This window comes from Nerophis lumbriciformis, linkage group LG29 (genome assembly GCF_033978685.3).
Source record: "Nerophis lumbriciformis linkage group LG29, RoL_Nlum_v2.1, whole genome shotgun sequence".
Classification (NCBI taxonomy): Eukaryota; Metazoa; Chordata; class Actinopteri; order Syngnathiformes; family Syngnathidae; genus Nerophis; species Nerophis lumbriciformis.
The window spans coordinates 19,200,170-19,217,500 of NC_084576.2; the positions used below are offsets into that span (position 1 = coordinate 19,200,170).

The window sequence follows — 17,331 nt, forward strand, 5'->3', positions numbered from 1 at the left end:
ACTGAACTTATGTTTTTTTGAGTTTGAATTTTGTGAAGTGATTTTTTTCTCTCTGACAATTTAATTGAATACAAAATTGTGAGCAAAATGTGTGTGTTTAAAATGTCAGTTTGTTAAAATACAGTGTTTTAAAATTCAGTGTAAAAATATTAATTGTTTTAAAATTCAAGATTCAATTTCAGTAAATTAAGAATGAAGCGATCGATCCTGTCCTGCACTAGCAAATAAGGTGTCAAGTTTGGAGTCACTTTAGATTCATGCATATATTTTTTCTGCACCGATTTTTTTTTACACTGAATTTTTTGACCCAGAACTTTTTTACACTGAATTTTTCTGCACTTAAGTTATTCACACTGAATTTTCTGCACTGATTTTTTTGCACTTAAGTTTTATGCACTAATTTTTTTTTACACAAACAATTTCTGCACCGATTTTTTTCTGCACTTAATGTATTTACACTGAATTTTTATGATCCGAATTTTTTTTGCACTTACATTTTCTGTACTGAATTTATTTAAACTGTATTTTTATGCACTGAATTTATTTTACTCTGAATTTTTATACACTAAATCTTTTTACACAGAATATTTTACAGTGAATTTTTAAACACTGTATTTTTAACAAACTGAATTTTCAAACTCACGCATTTTGCACATTTATTCAATGAAAGTGTCCGCATAATTATTTGAAAAATTGTAAAAAAAAAAAAAAAAAAATCAAACGCAAACACATTTATTACATAATTCAGTGTCCAAAAAGCTGTATTAATAAAGACACACATTAACCTCCATAAGAGAGGCCAAAAAATTATCTTGCAATTATTTATCATTAAAAAGGTAGGGCAATTATTCATCATTAAAAAGGTAGGGCTCACAGAACATTTCATCTTGTGATCCAATAAGGTACAGTAAAGAGTAACACCCTGGTCGTTTGATTAAAACAAGATGCATGAAAATGAAGGACATGGGCAGGGCATACAAAGCAAATGCAAATATTTGCATTTTCCAAAATGAAGAACGTGCAACATGAAATGTTTTATATACAATATTTATAAATACACAATTGTAGCTGAGATAGGCTCCAGCGCCCCCCGCGACCCCAAAAGGGAATAAGCGGTAGAAATGGATGGATGGATGGATGGAAATGTGTTAAATTATTGGTGTTAAGACTAATATGAACACCTACTTTAATTGTTTTGTATTAGTTGATTTACTTGCTGAGTGTAGCCAAAGGGAAACAAATAATCATATTTTGACTTTCTTTTTCATTTTGAACATTCTGTTTTTATTTAGTTATGTGTTTCTGGTTTTGCGTCGTTTCTGTGTGCGTGGAGCTTTTGAACAGCTGCTGCGCTTTTCTGCCCCTGTCGACCACCGTAGCTTCCACCCCCGCAACTCACACAATATCACTGACGTCACAGGCGGAAGTAACACATACGTCACCATCATGGAGGGAGTAAGAGGTGAGGCGATTTGCTCTCGTGGAAGTAATTTCAGCCATACAACCTGCCGAGGTTTCGTCTGTCATGCTATTTGGGGCTTGTTATTGATGAAGACACGCGAATACGGCGAGCCCGGTTGTTGGCGAGCTTCTTTGTCGTATTGTTTTCAAGTAGTCAGACACTTTTAACAGCAGCGGTGTTAGCTTTGGAATGTAAGCTAACATGTCATCAGATGAGGAGGAGAGAGGGCAATGGTGGCCAAAAGTTTTCATGTGGAATTGCTGCGCCTTTTGGCACACTTTTAGGAACCTACTTTATTGTGACAATGTTTTTATCAAGAGTTGCAGTCTTGTTGACATAGGTATTTTTGGGTACTTCACATACCTGCCAACCTTGAGACTTCCGATTTCGGGAGGTGGGGGGCTTGCTCGCGGGTGGGGTGGGGGCGTGGTTGGGGGCGTGGTTAAGAGGGGAGTAGTATATTTCTCCCGTCCAAAAGCACTTCTAGCTGATTTTGATAAAACAAACGAAAACCAATCTATTTTATATTAAAGTCCCATCCATTCACAGAGATTTGATTTCTGCTTTGTTGATGTTAATTGGTATCCGCAATTCCAGCCTGCAATTTTCGTTCAGAATGTTCAGCATATCACCTAGTAACTCCAAAATTATTATCAGCTCAGTTTTGACCAAAATTGAGTTACTGGGTTTTGCCTTTGGACGGGAGATTTACAGCTAGAATTCACCAAGTCAAGTATTTCATATATATATATATATATATATATATATATATAGGAAATACTTGACTTTCAGTGAATTCTAGCTATATATATATATATATATATATATATATATGATCATAAGCTTGATGATCAACTGATGAGCTTGTTTCCTTGCTCGTCAAACATCATGCCTCTCACCTGGATAGTAGAAGGATGAGTAGGTATTCCGACAAGTTGGCCCGCTTTGACAGCCAATTTAGACCCGGGATTGACGAGAACGACACGAAAAGCCGCTTAGTTGCATCCCCCTTTTCTTCGCAAGGATTATGAGTCATTCTTCATTTAAATATATGAACATAACATGTAATCATGGTTCTTTGATAAAAAATAGTGCATAGATTATGTTTTACAGATCTTTTGAAGTCTTTGCGCCGTTTTTTAGGCGGTCTTATTTACGTGCCTCCACTTTGACTGCGTCTTCTCCCCGTCACACATGTTGTGGTTTTTAGCACTTCCAGGGTTTCTCCTGGATTGCCAAGATACCTGTGGCGGTAGGGGCGTTGTCACCATGACACATACTTGCCAACCTTAAGACCTCCGATTTCGGGAGGGGGGGCGTGATTGAGGCGGGGGCGTGGTTAAGAGGGGAGGAGTATATTTACAGCTAGAATTCACCAAGTCAAGTATTTCATATATATATACTGTATATGTATAAGAAATACTTGACTTTCAGTGAATTCGAGCTATAAATATATATATATATTAGAGATGCGCGGTTTGCGGACACAACCGCGGATTCGGCGGATTATCCGCGGATCGGGCGGATGAAATTTAAATAAATAAGATTTTATCCGCGCTGCGGGTCGGATCGGGTGGATTAATGAGATATTTTTTATTTTATTTTTTTTTTTTTGCGGGTGGCAGTTAAACCAATTCGGAAATATATATACATAGTTAAATGTTGTTAGCCACATACGAAAAACGAGCAGCACTCTTTGAAACAGGCAATTATTTATCAGCAGGCACCTGCAGCAGCCACAGGCACCTGCAGCACGCCACATCAGAAGAAGAAAAAAAAAATGGCAACATCGGCAGCAAACGTGGTACGCGACAAACTAAAAAAGGGAATACTAAAGACCAGGGAAAAAAAAGGCCAGAAAAGTTCAGCGTGGACTCGTTTTTATGAGGTTGTAAATCAGGATGACAGCAATGCTGGCTACGTGAGTTGCAAGAGCTGCGACGCTGTGTACGTCTACGACAGTCATAAAACCGGGACATCGAACATGGTGCATGGTGCGAACAAAGGACTTCTTTCATTTAAGGTTTGTGATAAACCATCAAACTCATTCGTTAAAAGGACTCTATAGTAATATAAAGTGAATTTTTCTGGACATTATCATGCAAGAAAAGTTTATTTTTGGGACCGCGATCACCGCGTAATGATTTTTAAAGGTTGCATTACAAACATGTAACTGTCCCATGTGATCAGCCAGTGCGATTGGAAATCCATGCTCAATTATTGCCTCCGTAAATAAAACTTCGGCATTTATCACATCCAAAGAATCTGTTTGGGCGACGAAAAACGTTGAAAGTTTTCCACTTGTATCGCTAGCAACGGCATTAGACTTGTTTTTTTGTCCCAAAGTGGTCTTTTACATCGCTAATTCCTCCGTGTCCGAACGAAAAATCTTGTCTGCACAAGGTGCAATTCGCGTAGTTTTCACCCTTTTTTTTTTTTAATTAATGAAAAACCGTATTTTTTATCACTGCACCCGTAACCCGGAATAGGTTGATGAAAACCGTACGAATTACGGGAAAACCGGAGTAGTTGGCAGGTGCCTCACTAATGCCTTGCATCGTCTATATTAGATATAACGGGCGGGTGCGGGCGGATGGCGGGCGGATGCAGTTCTATTCAAACGTTACATCGGGTGGATGGCGGATGGTTGACGACTTTCTGATGCGGTTGCGGATGAAATATTTGCCTATCCGCGCATCTCTAATATATATATATATATATATATATATATATATATATATATATATAAGAAATACTTGAATTTCAGTGTTCATTTATTTACACATACACACATAACACTCATCTACTTATTGTTGAGTTAAGGCAGCGTTTCTCAAAGTGTGGGGCGCGCCCCACTGGTGGGGAATAGAGACATGACAGGTGGGGCGCGAGGAACGGGAGGAAATTTCACTTTAAATTTTTTTATTTATTATTATATTCTTAGATTATTTTTTTTACTATGCTTTCATTTTCTATACACACTGTAAATCACTTTGTGATTCTGTCTGTGAAATCCGCTATATAAATAAATGGAAATTACCGGTACTTATTTTTACTGTAGGCTTTATATTTCTCGGTACGAGCGAAAGTTTGACAGACATAGCAACAGTAACTAATGGGGCGGGGCTAAACGGAACAAACTTTCGCGCGGATGGGTAGCAGGCTAATGTGTGGACCACAATTACACAAATATATACATTTGTGACTCGCACCTAGCTCAAAGGTCGTCGAGCAAGAGCCAGCACCTGCAGAGAAACAAAAATCTGACGGGCACACACTGTGTCATTCACCGGGAAGCACTCGCGTCAAGGCAGCTCAGCCCCGAACTCAATGAGGTTTTAACAGATGTTGTGAGCGCGGTAAATTTGATCAAAACACGACCACTGAAAGCGCGACTGTTCTCTGCACTGTGTGAGGAAATGGGAGCTGATCATACAGCCGTGCTGTTTCACAGTGAAGCAAGGTGGCTCTCCTGGGGCAAAGTGCTGTCACTTGCCCTGTCTTGCCAAATGCATAGCTCCTCCTTTTTTTTTTTTTGCAAAGATTGCAAAGTGGCACTTTTATTGTATTTATTATTGAACTTGATGCAAGTTATTTGATGTATTATTGAACTTGATGCAAGTTATAACACTTTTTTTGATTTATTATTGAACTTGATGCAAGTTATAACACTTTTGTTTTATTTATTATTGAACTTGATGCAAGTTATAACACTTTTTTTGATTTATTATTGAACTTGATGCAAGTTATTTGATTTATTATTGAACTTGATTCAAGTTATAACACTTTTATTTGATTTATTATTGAACTTGATGCAAGTTATAACACTTTTTTGATTTATTATTGAACGTGATGCAAGTTATAACACTTTTTTTAAATTTATTATTGAACTTGATGCAAGTTATAACACTTTTTTTTATTATTGAACTTGATGCAAGTTATAACACTTTTTTTGATTTATTATTGAACTTGATGCAAGTTATAACACTTTTATTTGATTTATTATTGAACTTGATGCAAGTTATAACACCTTTTTTGATTTATTATTGAACGTGATGCAAGTTATAACACTTTTTTTGATTTATTACTGAACTTGATGCAAGTTATAACACTTTTGTTTTATTTATTATTGAACTTGATGCAAGTTGTACCACAGCTGCACAGTTATTATATTTATCATTGAACTTGGTGTTATTTTATGTTATTGAGTTTGAATGTATACTACTATATGTTACTTGATGTTCAATAAATTTGAAAATGTTAAAGCTTGGCATTAGCGCTCTGTTGGGGCGATGGGGGCAGGTGGGGCTTGAAAACTCCCCCTTGTCCAAAGTGGGGGATGACAAAAAAAGTTTGAGAACCACTGAGTTAAGGGTTGAATTGTCCATCCTTGTTCTATTCTTTGTCACTATTTTTCTAACAATGCTGAACACCCTCTCTGATGATGCGTTACTGTGTGGCACGCACAAAAGTGCTCTTATCAAATGCACTAGAGTCTGGAATCTTCCATCTCTCCCTAGCATGGCCCAAAACCGGTCAATCTTTGCTTCCTGAGGAAGATCTTCACTGCCAAGCACTTGGTAGTCCACTACTTCTTCCCGGAGGCTATCCAGGTCCAATCGCAGCTGCGGCTTGGAACTTACAAGCGTATTTCTTCATCTTACTCGTCGTCGGCGTCGCCACGGCTGTATCTTCCTCGTTCTTCTGCTTCGTCTCCTTGTTGTGTGCGCAGTTGTGCACTGCACTCTCTAAAAGCCGTAGCTGTTATTGTCACATATGCATGTACAGTAGATGGCAGTAGTGTCCTGTTTAAGAGTGTCACAACATTGCTGTTTACGGCAGACAAACTGCTTTACGGTAGACGAAAACGTGACTGCTGTTGTTGTGTGTTGTTACCGCGCTGGGAGGACGTTAATGAAACTGCCTAACAATAAACCCACATAAGAAACCAAAAACTCGCCCTCGATCATTCTACAGTTATAACGTGATTGGGCAGGCACACTGTTTATATTGTGGGAACAGGCTGGCCTCACTCAGGTCCGCATGGAGCTGGAGGTGACGTGGCCTCTAGCTCTGCCTGAATTTCGGGAGATTTTCGGGAGAAAATTTGTCCCAGGAAGTTTTTGGGAGAGGCGCTGAATTTCGGGAGTCTTTCGGTTGGCAAGTATGGTACTTCATGTAGTTCTCAAATGGGGTGAGTAGTACCCCTGGGGGAATGGGGTGGAATATACAACGGGACCCATCACATCATTTGACCCATCACCAGGGCGTCCAGTGAGGGGCATTTTGTACTCCCTCGTCCCAGGAAGAATGCTTTGCGGAAATCTTTTATTTATAGATCTGTATCGCTCTGGAATAACCTGCCTCGAATTCTCACCGGCATTGAAAGTAAACAGGTTTTTAAAAAGAAAGTAATATTTTATTTGAGTCTTTAAATGAGTTTGCTCGTTGATGATTTGTTTGGTTTTATATTGTGTAGTTATATTTACATGGTAATTATTATTCTGTGACTGTAAAATTGTTTGCTTGTTTTCTTATTGATGCTTTTATTTTTTTCTGTATTGTGTAGTTATAATTATATGCTTTTACTTGTCATTGTATTGAATTGTGGACCCCAAATCACCCTTTATCACCCCCTGGGAGGTGCGGGGAGCAGTGAGCAGCAGCGGTGGCTGTGCCCGGGAATCATTTTTGGTGAATTAACCCCCAATTCCAACCCTTGATGCTGAGTGCCAAGCAGGGAGGTAATGGGTCCCATTTTTATAGTCTTTGGTATGACTCAGCCGGGGTTTGAATTCACGACCTACCGATCTCAGGGCGCACAATTCGATTACAAAAAACCTTTGATTTATTATTAAGGACAAGTGGTAGAAAATGGAGTGATATATATGTATGTATACTTTTGTATATATGTATGCATATATGTTAAATGTATATGCGTGCATATTGTATGTATATACAGTATATATATGTTTATACATATGTATATATATGTATGCGTATGTGTGTACATATGTGCGTATATATGTATGTATATGTGGACGTATGTATGTAAATGTGTATGTACATTTGTGTAATGTGTTTTTATGTGTGTATATGTGTGTATGTACATACATACATATGTATGTATGTATGTATTTATACATACATACATACTGTATGTATATGTATATATCTACGTATATATGTATGTGTATGTATATATATGTGTATATATGTATGTGTATGTATACATGTGTAATTGTATGTGTATATATGTATGTGTGTGTGTGTGTATATTTATATATATATATATATATATATATATATATATATATATACACACACACACAGATATACAGGTAAAAGCCAGTAAATTGGAATATTTTGAAAAACTTGATTTATTTCAGTAATTGCATTCAAAAGGTGTAACTTGTACATTATATTTATTCATTGCACACAGACTGATGCATTCAAATGTTTATTTCATTTAATTTTGATGATTTGAAGTGGCAACAAATGAAAATCCAAAATTCCGTGTGTCACAAAATTAGAATATTACTTAAGGCTAATACAAAAAAGGGATTTTTAGAAATGTTGGCCAACTGAAAAGTATGAAAATGAAAAATATGAGCATGTACAATACTCAATACTTGGTTGGAGCTCCTTTTGCCTCAATTACTGCGTTAATGCGGCGTGGCATGGAGTCGATGAGTTTCTGGCACTGCTCAGGTGTTATGAGAGCCCAGGTTGCTCTGATAGTGGCCTTCAACTCTTCTGCGTTTTTGGGTCTGGCATTCTGCATCTTCCTTTTCACAATACCCCACAGATTTTCTATGGGGCTAAGGTCAGGGGAGTTGGCGGGCCAATTTAGAACAGAAATACCATGGTCCGTAAACCAGGCACGGGTAGATTTTGCACTGTGTGCAGGCGCCAAGTCCTGTTGGAACTTGAAATCTCCATCTCCATAGAGCAGGTCAGCAGCAGGAAGCATGAAGTGCTCTAAAACTTGCTGGTAGACGGCTGCGTTGACCCTGGATCTCAGGAAACAGAGTGGACCGACACCAGCAGATGACATGGCACCCCAAACCATCACTGATGGTGGAAACTTTACACTAGACTTCAGGCAACGTGGATCCTGTGCCTCTCCTGTCTTCCTCCAGACTCTGGGACCTCGATTTCCAAAGGAAATGCAAAATTTGCATGGTTGGGTGATGGTTTGGGGTGCCATGTCATCTGCTGGTGTCGGTCCACTCTGTTTCCTGAGATCCAGGCAAAAGGAGCTCCAACCAAGTATTGAGTATTGTACATGCTCATATTTTTCATTTTCATACTTTTCAGTTGGCCAACATTTCTAAAAATCCCTTTTTTGTATTAGCCTTAAGTAATATTCTAATTTTGTGACACATGGAATTTTGGATTTTCATTTGTTGCCACTTCAAATCATCAAAATTAAATGAAATAAACATTTGAATGCATCAGTCTGTGTGCAATGAATAAATATAATGTACAAGTTACACCTTTTGAATGCAATTACTGAAATAAATCACGTTTTTTCAAAATATTCTAATTTACTGGCTTTTACCTGTATATGTTACGTCTACTCTTGCATTCAAAAAAGTTCAAAAAAATAAATAAATAAAGATAGCAGAGTAGTCCTGAGGAGGAAGTCTATGACTCACTAAATTCCTTAATAAGCACTCACGGAGATATTTCTATACATAAAGGGATGATACCACTGGGTGTGGTTTGAGCAGGTTGTTGTGGAACAGATGATTGTTTTACAGTGCATCCTGCTGGCTCTGTATTCATAGCTACTGAGGTAGCAAAGCTACTGTTTCTGCCTCTTGGCTTTAGTTCACTTGTGCTTCTTGGGAGAGGCCTTTTAGTTGTTATTTGGTCCTGAATGTCTCCAAACAACGATTCCAAAAGCAGCTTGGCATGTTTTTCCACAAATCCACAAAGTGGTTAAATCTGATTCTCCTGCCAGTTCTCTGTTGTGTCTCATAAGCTGTGCTTCGCCACCTTTCTCTGAGTTTGTAGGGTAGTTTGGATGTAATTAGCCTTAGGTTCAATGGATATCAAGTTCCTCCAAATATCCTCTCAAATACATTGCATATGCATGCAGCATTTTCCCATCCTCAGCTTTAATCGTTGTCCAATTCAAGGCTTTTTCCAAGTAAGCTCCCGAAATTTTCATCGAATTTCCAAAGTGTTCTTTTAAGAGGCGCCTTGCTTCATTATAGCCCCTACTGGCTTCCATGTGCAAAGAGCTGCGAACCAAGTCTCTTGGCAAACCAGAGGCAAACTGCTCAAGGTAGTAGAGTCAGTCTTGATTATTCTCAGTCTTGTCTTCAATCAAGTGTTCAAATGCATGGATAAAAGACTGATATGCCAGTGGGTTACCATCAAACACAGAAATCTCTCTTGCTGATAGTAGAGACAGTTTTTGCTCTGAGACAATGAGTTTTGCGATGTCACTTTGTCTTTGAATAACCATATCCAAATTATCATGAGCAGCATTAATAACCACATTATCTTGTACAGAGTGATTTATTATTTGAGTCTGATTTACAATCTGGGTCTTGTGTTTTTCAGTTTTTGTTTTGAGGTTTATTTAGATCTTCTGATGTGTTGGTGTTCCTTTTAAGTAGAGGTCTGTGGAGACTTAAGATGGTTTGGTGAAGTGGGGTTTTGGGTATTGCACTTAACTCTATAAAGTCCACATTGCTCTCCATAGTTTCTGTATCATGGTGAGAATCATAATACTCAGTCATGCCATCACCCGGAGGTTCCTGAGCCACATAATGGCTTTCATGAATTATATCACTATGAAGGATTTGTATTTTAGCAGTTGATGCTGCGAGGTCTGCTTCCAACTCCATTTGCGCCATCTTTGTTTTAAGCTTTGTTTCCTCCGGTGGCAAGGTGTGTTTTTCCTTCAGTGCAGCAGCTCGAGCCATTACAGCAGCCTGTTCCGCTTTAGCCTTTTTTAATTCTGAGGCTACTTAGGAAGATCTGGAGGCTTTTGATCCAATGGCAGACTTAGATTTTTGAGATACATTCGATATGCTGTCCAGTAGTCCAACTTTTTATTGTGCAATTCTCTTTTCCATGTTTCAACATCTTTCATGAAATAATTCTAATTATTTATTCTGGGTTCATACCAGTCATAATAATAATTTTCCTTTTCCTCCTCTGATAAGAATTCTTGCACAAGCATTCTTGTGAGCATTTTTAAATTCATCCACAGCTCCTTTAAATACTTCAAATTCATCATTGACTTTATCAGCATTTCTAACATCAGTCATCAAAGTCTTTATTTCATTTAGCCTCTTCGTGCATGCGCCCAGTCTGCCAATGCGCGTTCTCAGCATGTCATCGTGTTCAGCTGCCGTCTCAGGTGTGCCAGACATAATTCCAGATAATCACACAGCTCAATTTAATTTCCACTTATTTCATCGTTTAGTTAATTCCTAAACATCCTTCCAACATCCTGTTTTATTGCATTCCACATCCACAATCTGCGTTCGAATGATTCAATACAGCTCAGCGGCACGTTCATTCATTCATTCATGACGTCCATCAGCTGATTTTACTCACGGCCCGCCGGCTGCTTTCTGTCCTCGGTGCAGAGTGATCGTGCTATTTCCTTCGGGTCTTCAGTGAAGTTTATTTACTTGTTACGTCTACTCTTGCATTCAAAAAAGTTCGAAAAAAATTAAAAATAAATATAGCAGAGTAGTCCTGAGGAGGAGGTCTATGCCTCACTAAATTTATACTCCTGCGCGCGCTCTGAGGTCCGAGAGCCAGCTCCAGCTCGTGGTGCCCAAGACCAGACTTAAATCCAGGGGAGACAGGGCCTTCTCTGTGGTCGGCCCTAAGCTCTGGAACACTCTGCCCCTCCATGTTCAAACTTCTCCCACAGTGGAGTGTTTTAAGTCTCGTCTTTAAAGACCCACTTTTATTCTTTGGCTTTTAACACTACGTGAGTTGTGTGGTCCTCTGTTGTCCTCTGTGTTTTTGTTTTTTTAATACATTTTGATTTCTATTTACTGTTTTAATTGGTTTTACCCTTTAAAATCGTTTTAATCATATTTATTTTTATATTATTTTTATATTGGGTTTATATTTATTTATTTTTTGTTTTTATTCAGTCATTGGTGGAGCTAAGGATAATATTTTAATATTGTTTTTAATATTGTTGTGCAGCACTTTGGAAACATTTTTGTTGTTTAAATGTGCTATATAAATAAAGTGGATTGGATTGGATAAATTCCTTAAGCACTCGAGGAGATAGTTCCAGATTCAAAATGATTATAATTTATTTTCACAAACAAAACATATTCTCCGTGGTTGACTTCAACATAATCAAAATAACTTGTTTAGCGGTAAATAAACTGTTTTACGCTTCACTCTTTCTACATGATAGACACACAAAAAAGAGCACCCTGTCTTCTTAATTATAGGAGGAGGAAGTGGCTCACCAGGAGGAGCGTGAGCAGCTTAAAACAATCAGTCAATTATAATTCATCTAAAACATCCAATAATACATCAAAATCATCATTGGCATTATTTGATTTCATTGTCAAAACAATTAATAAATAAATAATATAGATAGGCTTTTATATATATATATATATATATATATATATATATATATATATATATATATATATATATATATATATATATATATATATATATATATATATATATATATATATATTAGGGCTGCAACAACTAATCGATTATATTATTGTTATTATTATTATTTTTTAATAAACCTTTATTTATAAACTGCAACATTTACAAACAGCTGAGAAACAATAATCAACATAAGTATGGTTTCAATAAAATACTGGATAGGATAGAAATGTAGTTTGTCTCTTTTATCCGATTATTAATCGAAGTAATAATCGACAGATTAATCTATCAAATTAATCGTTAGTTGCAGCCCTAATGTGTGTGTGTGTATATGCACATGCTAGCTTAATGCTAATGTACAATGGACCAGCTCATTGACAGGCTAACAAGAATTATCATGGCCAATCGCAGGGTACATAAAGACAATCATTCACACTCACATTCATATCTATGGACAATTTAGAGTCTCCAATGAACCTAACATGCATATTTTTAAAATGTAGGAGGAGGCCAGAGTTACCAGAAGAAAACCCACGCAAGCATGGGGAGAACATGCAAACTCTACACAGAAATGTCGAAATGCAGGTTTTGAAGACGCACAAAGTTTAGATGTCATTGTCGGTAGCAGTTAAAAAAATAAAAATAGGGTAGTTTTCACAGGTTTGAACGAGAAATGCATTAATTAACTTGAAATACCTTCATGCTGAACTTTTTTTCTCTCCTTACTTGTGCCAACTTCGTCTGCGGGTCGATGAGGTGCACGAGTAGCACTAGCGCCTATGCTGACCGCCGATTCAGATGCACATTTCTCAAATTAAGCATAGAGAAACATTTTTATGACTTTTGAGATGTTTATCCAACCAATTATGGCCAATGATGTGTAAATAATAGATTATATACAGTATATACGTTCATACAATGTATTATTTTGCCGTGGCGGTGCGCCAAATGTAGGAGTTAACCTGGTGTGATGTCAATGTTGGTGATGTGCATTTATTAGAAACAAGTTATGGTATGCAAAATAATGTTTGTTTTATTATGACTATTTTCTCTAAAACACACATTGAGGCATTGAGAACCACTGATGTATATTACCACACATGGCTTTTTCATTCTTCTGCTTGACGCTGATATAGTGCATAATACCTTCAGAATTATGAAATTGTTGCACACAGACACTATTGTTATTACGTTGTTGCGATATGTTGTAGGTTGCTTCACCTATTTGGCTCCTACTTTATTTAAATAGACTTTGTGTGCATAAAACGTCATTTGTTCCTTGCCTTTCAGTGTTTCCCCTGACCTGTGCAGTGCAGAACTACTCGTGGGGAAAGGTGGGGCTGGACAGCGAAGTGGCCAAACTCGTGGTTGGCGGAGACCCGCTCGCTGTCATCGAGGAAGGCAAGCCCTACGCAGAGGTAGGGGCAATAACCTTCAGGGCTGTCACTAAGCACGAGCGGATAAAACGACACGGCAATACATGAGGTGTGACCAGTTATTTATGGGTGGTCTTTAATTAGCAGCGGGAGTCGTCAGTTCTGTTTACCTCCGTGGTGACATTTTCACGCAGCTCAAGTGACGTACCTAGATGGGTTCCAGAAGACTCTCTGCAGCGTGTCTGAGTGAGGAAAATGTTTTCATGCAAAACATTTGATTGAAAATGTACGCCGTTAAACAGGAATAGGCAATATTTATTGCAGCCTCCTGGGATAACGATATTATTTGGCATACAAATGATAATAAAATAACTATAAAATGAGTTACAAAGGCTCCTCATTTATCTGCTGACATATGCAGTAACGTGCTTTGTGGACTTGGAGAAGGCATTCGACCGTGTACCCCGGGAAGTCCTGTGGGGAGTGCTCAGAGAGTATGGGGTAACGGACTGTCTTATTGTGGCGGTTCGCTCCCTGTATAATCGGTGTCAGAGCTTGGTCCGCATTGCCGGCAGTAAGTCGGACACGTTTCCAGTGAGGGTTGGACTCCGCCAGGGCTGCCCTTTGTCACCGATTCTGTTCATAACCTTTATGGACAGAATTTCTAGGCGCAGTCAGGGCGTTGAGAGTATCTGGTTTGGTGGCTGCAGGATTAGGTCTCTGCTTTTTGCAGATGATGTGGTCCTGATGGCTTCATCTGGCCAGGATCTTCAGCTCTCACTGGATCGGTTCGCAGCCGAGTGTGAAGCGACTGGGATGGGAATCAGCACCTCCAAATCCGAGTCCATGGTTCTCGCCCGGAAAAGGGTGGAGTGCCATCTCCGGGTTGGGGAGGAGATCTTGCCCCAAGTGGAGGAGTTCAAGTACCTCGGAGTCTTGTTCACGAGTGAGGGAAGAGTGGATCGTGAGATCGACAGGCGGATCGGTGCGGCGTCTTCAGAAATGCGGACGCTGTATCGATCCGTTGTGGTGAAGAAGGAGCTGAGCCAGAAGGCAAAGCTCTCGATTTACCGGTCGATCTACGTTCCCATCCTCACCTATGGTCATGAGCTTTGGGTCATGACCGAAAGGACAAGATCACGGGTACAAGCGGCCGAAATGAGTTTCCTCCGCCGGGTGGCGGGGCTCTCCCTTAGAGATAGGGTGAGAAGCTCTGTCATCCGGGGGGAGCTCAAAGTAAAGCCGCTGCTCCTCCATATCGAGAGGAGCCAGATGAGGTGGTTCGGGCATCTGGTCAGGATGCCACCCGAACGCCTCCCTCGGGAGGTGTTTCGGGCACGTCCGACCGGTAGGAGGCCACGGGGAAGACCCAGGACACGTTGGGAAGACTATGTCTCCCGGCTGGCCTGGGAACGCCTCGGGATCCCCCGGGAGGAGCTGGACGAAGTGGCTGGGGAGAGGAAAGTCTGGGCTTCCCTGCTTAGGCTGCTGCCCCCGCGACCCGACCTCGGATAAGCGGAAGAAGATGGATGGATGGATGGATATGCAGTAACACATTGCGTCATTTCCAGTTGTACGGTACTTAGATATTGGGTTTCACAATGTAAAGCGCTTTGAGTCACTAGAGAAAAAGCGCTATATAAATATAATTCACTTCACTTCACTATTATTTTTTTCAAAACTATTACCGTTTTTTTCCTACTATATGGCGCACCGGATTAAAAGGCGCACTGCCGATGAGTGGGTTTATTCAGGTCTTTTTTCATAAAAAAAGGCACACCAGATTATAAGGCGCTTTAAAGGGGTCTTTTTTTTTTTTTTTAAATTTAAAACACTATCTTGTGGTCCACATAACATGTAATGGTGGTTCTTTGGTCAAAATGTTACGTTAAAGTTAAAGTACCAATGATTGTCTCACACACACACTAGGTGTGGTGAAATTTGTCCTCTGCATTTGACCCATCCCCTTGTTAACCACCTGGGAAGTGTTGGGAGCAGTGAGCAGCAGCGGTGGCTGCGCCCGGGAATAATTTTTGGTGATTTAACCCCCAATTCCAACCCTTGATGCTGAGTGCCACGCAGGGAGGTAATGGGTCCCATTTTTATAGTCTTTGGTATGACTCGGCCGGGGTTTGAACTCACAACCTACTGACCTCGGGGCGGACACTCTAACCACTAGGCCACTGAGATGGTGTTTTATAACCTGACTCTCGCCAGATCCTTGTAGTTCGCTGAGCTCCACACAAGGACTACAATTGCGGACCCGCGCACATTTTTAGGACTTATGCAGATCCCAAATACACATCAGCAGGTGCCAGAAGGTTAGAAAAGTTGTTTTTCGATAATATTGCGAAACAAAAGGCAAGGTAATATGTCTGCTAATAGGTGTCATTTTGCGGTCCTTATACACACACCATAATAATACTTGTATGTTTAATGCGCCGACAATCCATCAAGCGGTGCGGCTTCATAGCTTACCGAAGTCGTACTAAAAACATTTTGACAGATTTTTGAGCGCCGTGTGTAATATTCTCAAAGGAACATTTAAAGTGTTGGTGTTGTTTACTGCCATCATAGTGCAGTCTACACGTATCTCTTATGTATGACTGCCATCTACTGGTCACACTTATCATTACACCATGTACCAAATAAAATTGCTTCGAGGTCAGTAAACACAACCAGAATTATGCCGTACATTAGGCGCACCGGGTTATAAGGCGCACTGTCGATTTTTGAGAAAATGAAAGGATTTTAAGTGCGCCTTATAGTCCTAAAATACGGTATTAATCTACTTGTTCGTTTAGTGTCAATATCTGGTTAATTTCTGTTATATCTACATTTTTGTTAAAATTTAATAAGCACTTATTCTTCTGTCGCTTAGATACTTTACACTACTTTTGGGCGATACGACAAATTTGGATATGGCTCCAATGCTAAGTAGTATTTCAGTATTACAAAAGCTAATACTTAACATTTTGAAGATCATTGAATGGGAACATTTTTGGTCACAGGTATAATCAGACAAAAACACATACAGCGGTGTCACAATATAAAGTTAAAGTACCAATGATTGTTACACACACTAGGTGTGGCGAAATTATTCTCTGCATTTGACCCATCACCCTTTATCACCCCCTGGGAGGTGAGGGCAGCAGTGAGCAGCAGCGGTGGCCGTGCCCGGGAATCATTTTTGCTGATTTAACCCCCAATTCCAACTCTTGATGCTGAGTGTCAAGCAGAGAGGTAATGGGTACCATTTTTATAGTCTTTGGTATGACTCGGCCGGGGTTTGAACTCACAACCTCCCGATTTAAGGGCGAACACTCTAACCACTAGGCCACTGAGTAGGTATCAATATCAATATTAGTATCAAGATATCAATTAAAGGAAAAAACAATGCGGTGACTGCGAACCGCAAATATTACGTTTTGAGTAAAGTATGTAGGGTCCTAGGCAGCACGGTGGAACAGGGGTTAGTGCACGTGCCTCACAATACGAAGGTCCTGAGTAGTCCTGAGTTCAATCTGTGTGGAGTTTGCATGTTCTCCCCGTGACTGCGTGGGTTCCCTCCGGGTACTCCGGCTTCCTCCCACCTCCAAAAACATGCACCTGGGGATAGGTTGATTGGCAACAATAAATTGTCCCTAGTGTGTGAGTGTGAATGTTGTCTGTCTATCTGTGTTGGCCCTGTGATGAGGTGGCGACTTGTCCAGGGTGTACCCCGCCTTCCGCCCGAATGCAGCTGAGATAGGCTCCAGCGCACCCCCGCGACCCCGAAAGGGACAAGCGGTAGAAAATGGATGTATGGATGTAGGTTCTTACTGTGGAAAGATCAGTCATACTGAATCATCGTGGTCAGTTTGATTC

The 17,331-nt window shown here is 39.7% G+C and overlaps 1 protein-coding gene across 1 annotated transcript in view; it reads left to right on the forward strand.

Annotated features, from left to right (window-relative positions):
* Positions 1 to 1,447: 1,447 nt before the first annotated feature.
* Positions 1,448 to 17,331, forward strand: part of mpi (mannose phosphate isomerase) — a 31,186-nt gene continuing 15,302 nt past the window's right edge. The window contains exons 1-2 of the mRNA XM_061924846.1: positions 1,448 to 1,462; positions 13,379 to 13,506. The gene's annotated coding sequence lies outside the window, so the exon portion shown is untranslated. The remainder of the gene's footprint in view (positions 1,463 to 13,378; positions 13,507 to 17,331) is intronic.